At 41.0% G+C, this 5,970-nt stretch overlaps 1 protein-coding gene across 1 annotated transcript in view; it reads right to left on the bottom strand.

Moving 5' to 3' along the window:
* The window catches only part of NOL4L (nucleolar protein 4 like), an 82,695-nt gene extending 82,372 nt beyond the window's left edge, over positions 1-323 (bottom strand). Inside the window, exon 1 of the mRNA XM_053698717.1 lies at positions 255-323. The gene's annotated coding sequence lies outside the window, so the exon portion shown is untranslated. The remainder of the gene's footprint in view (positions 1-254) is intronic.
* Positions 324-5,970: the final 5,647 nt, after the last annotated feature.

The raw sequence follows: 5,970 nt of genomic DNA, 5'->3' as shown, positions 1-5,970 counted from the left end.
CCCTGCATAGGCTCCAACAGCCTTTTACATAGCCGTACACCCGGCCCTATATATACACAGCACATTACAGTCCTACGGTCCTATACTGAGCCTCACGTCACTTTGTGTCCGGGCCTGTACTCCCACATTTCACGTTATCTCCTTCATCCTCACTACCGGATATGTACAAATCCGGTCCCCGATTGTCCTTGGTCTATTGTATGACCTGTCAACCCTGATCCCACCATATTCACGGACCACGGTACATATCTTACCTTAGGCCGGTTCCCTGGGCTCGGTCGGTCGGTGACAGCTGCGGCTGGGCTGGGCCTCCGTGACGTCACGGGCGGAGGCGGAGAAGCCTGAGCCGACCTGCTAGGGAGCACAGGCAGTAACGTGCATCTGTGTATGGTGATCACTGTGTAAACTGATGTATTAGACATGTGTGTTTATTATGTGTGGCATAAGTTATCACATAAAGGTAAACTATGATTGTGCGGATGAGGTGTATATATTGTCCCAGTGCATGGATTTTGTTACTGCTTACAACCTGCTAGAACTTGTATTTAAATGTCTTTTCAATTTATTTCTATCAGATTTACTTCGTTCTCTAGATATTGTTTGTTTGAAAGCAGGTATCTAAACTCAAGGAGTGCTCATGTTTATGGTTGTAATTTTGCCAAAATGTTTTTAACACATACTTTAGCAAGAGCACTATATGGCAATACTAATTGGTGGTCGAGACACATGCATGCTACCTACCTAGGTATGCTCTTTAACAAGAAATACTATGAGAAAAGCAAATTTGCTAATACAAGAAAATTGGAAAGCTGTTATTAAAGTTGTATGTGCTATCTGAGTCATGAAAGAGAATTTGTGGGATTCACTATTTTAATGTGAATTGGGTGCAGGGTGGGAGGAAGTTTATTATAGTTTTGAAATGTTATATGCAGGAAATATCTAAATAATTATCTAAAAATATTTACATTATACAACTTGTGCTGTGGAAGTCATCTATGTTTGTGCATCTTCCTAATACAATATTGTTCTTTTAAAAAAAAAAAAAAATTAAAAAAATTTCTGAAACAGGAAAACCAAATGCAAGGAATATTATGTGACTTGCAGTTTGAAGAGCTAAGACATTTTATATTAGTGTACAATATAAAGTAGTTATCTTAATTGACAGGTCAGTGTTTATTATTCTTAAAACCTTTCCAGTTTTATTCTATTATCACGTTTAGTTTGTCTCTTGGTATCCTTTGTTGAACAGCAGATAGGGTCAGGGGTGTGCACATGCCTGAAACATATAAGTATATATTCTGATTTCTCAGCACCATATCTTTACTTTGAAATAAATAATATTTGATTTTACTTTTTTAAATGGTGCTGTATATCCTTTTATGTGATAAGGAAAGGCAGTAACCCTTACCTTGTGCATCAACAAGCTATAAAACAATAAGAGGAGAACTTAAAGGGACAGTATACACCAATGTTCATTTAACTGCATGTAATAGACACTACTATAAAGAAGAATATGCACAGATACTGATATAAAAATCCAGTATAAAACCTCTTAAAAACTTACTTAGAAGCTCCCAATTTAGCACTGTTGATGAGGCTAGGCTGGGACACCCAGTGAAAGGGGCTGGGAAAACAAGAAGAGCAGACACTCCTGTCCCTCCCTGCATATGAGAAGACAGATAACATAAACTGGAGCCAGTAGGAGTCTGTAAACGTACATATACATCTGATGCTGAGGGGCTTGGTTAGAAGTAAAAAAAGAAGCTTGGCTTGGTTAGAAGTAAAAAAAATCAGCACAATGTTTTTAAAAAAATAAGCAAAACTATACAGTTTTAGAAAAACACTACCAGATGAGCTATATATGTGGATCATCTACAAAACATTTATGCAAAAAAATCTAGTGTACAATGTCCCTTTAACTCTTTATTGCTGGGTCCATCTTGTATGTCTGAAACATATAGCATCAGTTTTGCAAGGCTGCTTTTATTTATTGTTTATAGTGTACATTGTACAGACACTGCTGCCATCTAGTGCTTAATAGCAATCTTGCAAAACTGCTGCCATATAGTTCTCCAGAAATGTGCACCCTACCTAGCTAGGAGAACAAAATAAATTTAATAACAATAAAAAGTAAATTGGAAAAAATTAGTGTGCTTATAAGAGAATGCTTTGGGTTCCATGTCTCTTTAAGAACTAAAGGTATAAACTGTAATATGATTTGTTAATATTGCCTACATGAAATAAGATATTGTTGTTTACACTTGGGCCTCTAGTTATCAAGCCGTCAACCGCAAATACGCTGGAATTCCGCAGCGTATTTGTGGCGAGGCTGATTCTCCTTAGTTATCAAAGGCTAGAGACCGACAAAAGTAGAATATAGTGACGTAAGCTACGATCCGCCGGAATCAGTCCGACACAGATCGATTCTTACGTCACTACAGATGTTCCGAACGCAAGTTCAGCACAATCTGACTACTTTTGCTAGTTATCAAAGAACTAGTAGGTACGCTCAGCACTTTTCCAGCCCAGCGTAGCGGATCCCATCTGTAGGAATCAATGGGAGTCTGACAGCAGCGAGAGCTCATGTTCGCTGCTGCCCAATATCCCATTAATTCCTATGGGAAGTGTCTGCACCTACCTAATACCCTAACATGTACCCCGAGTCTAAACACCCCTAATCTGTCCCCCCTACACCTCCACCTACATTATACTAATTAACCTCTAAACCGCCGCTCCCGGACCCCGCCGCAACTAAATAAACTTACTAACCCCTAAACCGCCGCTCCCGGAACCTGCTGCAACTAAATAAACTTACTAACCCCTAAACCGCCGCTCCCGGACCCCGCCGCAACTATAATAAATATATTAACCCCTAAACTGCCGCTCCCGGACCCCGCCGCCACTTACATAATACCTATTAACCCCTAATCTGCTGCCCCATATACCGCCGCCACCTATATTAAAGTTATTAACCCCTATCCTGCCCCCCTATACCGCCCCCACCTATATTAAAGTTATTAACCCCTATCCTGCCCCCCCCTATACCGCTGCCACCTATATTAAAGTTATTAACCCCTATCTTGCCCCCCCTATACCGCCGCCACCTATAATAAACTTATTAACCCCTATCCTGCCCCCCCTATACCGCCGCCACCTATATTAAAGTTATTAACCCCTATCCTGCCCCCCCTATACCGCCGCCACCTATATTAAACTTATTAACCCCTATCCTGCCCCCTACACCGCCGCCACTGTATTAAACTTATTAACCCCTAAACCTAAGTCTAACCCTAACACCCCCCTAACTTAAATATTATTTAAATAAATCTAAATAAAAATTAATATTATTAACTAAATTATTCCTATTTAAAACTAAATACTTACCTATAAAATAAACCCTAACGGCTAGATTTGGAGTTTGGCGGTAGATGGGTTGCTAACGCTACGCGTGTTTTATGTCTAACGCACGGCATTGTTTGACTCCGGTATTTAGAGTTCAAAAAAGACCATCTAACGATGCTCCTAACGCATGTATGTCACACGCGGAATCCTGCCCGCGTTAGACAGTCTCCCATAGAGATCAATGGAAAAGCAAAAAAATTGCTTTTTTCACCTAACACTCGATCTCGCAAGAAATACGCACAGCTCGGTCATATGACGCATACCACATCATGCACAATAATAACACGCCGCAAATGTCACAACAACAATCAATCAACAAAGCACAGAAGCATTACACATTCACAAGCGGGGGGATTTTTAATAAAATTTAATACGGGGAATACGCATATACTTTAAGATGCGGAAATTCGCAAAATAACAACAAGGAATAAAAAATATATACATACACTAGAAAAATAATCGCATTCAATATCACTATATATTAGGACAAACATACATATACAACACTTCACTAATACCACACCATCGCAAATTCACATTTAAACAGAATACTATTGGACAATGTTAGAGAAAACGACCACTATGACATCATCGCATTCTACACATTCCACAAATACTAACTCCAAATGAGCATGCGCAAATTCACACAACTAATACACATTGCACTAATATTAATTGCTAATAAAGCACACCTGAACACAATTTACAACGGAAATTGGTACATCATTAAACATTTACACAGGGTATATAAGCACCACACAAGCATGGCTTCTTTGACTGTGTTGCTGGTGGGTCTTTGGAGATTGGAGGTTGAAGATTAGAGAGTTTGTGCATTATTGTGAGTGAGTTAGTGTTAGCGTGAGAGAGTCAGTTGTTAGTGTTATCGTGAGTGAGTGAGTTAGTGGGAGTGGGAGTTAGTGGTAGTGGGAGAGAGTCAGTTAGTGGGAGCGTGAGTGAGTTAGTGGTAGTGGGAGTTGTTAGTGAGAGTTAGTGCTAGTGTGAGTCAGTTAGTGGGAGCGTGAGTTAGTGGTAGTGGGAGTTAGTGAGAGTTAGTGGGAGTGTTTGTTAGTGAGAATTAGTAGTAGTGTGTTAGTGAGAATTAGTAGTAGTGTGAATTAGCGAGCGAGTGATTTTTCTGTGCACTTAACACATTTACACACAAACACATTCAATACATACATACACTTATCAATAACACTACATACACTCCATACCCCATACCCCCTCATACTACACTCCATACCCCATTCCCTGTAGTCCCATTCCCTTTCAGCCCATTTACTCTTATCCCATACCCATCCCATACCCATCCCCTAGTTACATCTAGTTTACATATCCTCCTTTTAGTCTTCTTCTTCTTTTGGTTTATTTAAATACTCCTTACCCTCTTTGTTTTTTTAGATCCCTCTCACACTTTCAGCACTTTTTTTGTCTTTTTAGTTCTTTATTTTGACCCCCTTTCATTTCATCACACTCACTTGTTGTTTGATTATTTGGGGTTTAGTTTAGGGAACAGATGAAGGGCAGGCAGGGGAGAGGTAGAGGGGGGAGGAGAGGGAGGGGGAGAGGAACAGGGCAGGAAGGGGGGCAGGAAGGGGGGCAGGAAGCGGGGGTGGAAGCGGTGGGTGGACCCAGCCACTTGGTTCAAGATGACCAAGTGGCTGGGCCCAGTGGCGGACAGAGTAGGGCTTCACAGTCCGGGAAACAGAGGGCATCGTCACAGGGGAAGGCCAAGGCGACTAGGGAGGCGAGGTTTTCGATGGAGGAGAAGGAGGCCCTCGTAGAGGCCTATATGGCCAGGTATAGGAGGCTGCAGCACCAGAAGACTACCCCGACTGAGAAGAGGAGGCTCTGGAATGAGATAAGGAATGCAGTCAATGCAGTGGGTGGCCGGAACAGAGATATGGACTCTATAAAACATCGCTACCGGGACTGTAAGATGGATCTCAAGAAAAAGTTAAGCCTGGAGGCCCGACATGCCGCAGGAACCGGTGGCGGCCCTGCCCTGGAAATCGAGTACTGCCGATGGGAGGAAATGTTGCGGCCCAGCATCTCCGAGGTGGATGTAGTCGGTATCGGAGGAATTGATACCGGGAACCTGCCATTCTCATCTGACGGTAAGCTCATTGAAGAATAAATTCACATACGAATGTATTTCAAGGGACACTATACGCAAACCTTTACTTTCATGATTGAGGTATGGAATACAATTTGACAAAACATTCAATTGTACTTATATTACCTAATTTGAATCATTCTTGAGATATATTTTAATGAAGAAATAGCCATGCACACGGTGAACCAATCACAGGAGGCAGCTATATTCAGCTAACAATCAGCATCTAAGCATATTTAGATATGCTTTTCAGCAAAAAATATCCAGAGAATGAAGCTAATTAGATAAGAAAAGTACATTAGAAAGTTGATTATAAATGTATGCTTCTAAATCATGAAAGATAAAACATTGGGTTTCATGTCCCTTTAAGGATCAGATTAATGCTATAACGTTGTTTACACGCATTCACAATTACTTTGCAGTTACATCAGTATCTAGGCTATAGGTTAGGT

Source organism: Bombina bombina, chromosome 1 (assembly GCF_027579735.1).
Source record: "Bombina bombina isolate aBomBom1 chromosome 1, aBomBom1.pri, whole genome shotgun sequence".
Taxonomy (NCBI): domain Eukaryota; kingdom Metazoa; phylum Chordata; class Amphibia; order Anura; family Bombinatoridae; genus Bombina; species Bombina bombina.
The sequence above is the reverse complement of the archived record's forward strand: the minus strand, read 5'-3'. Positions and strand labels throughout refer to the sequence as shown.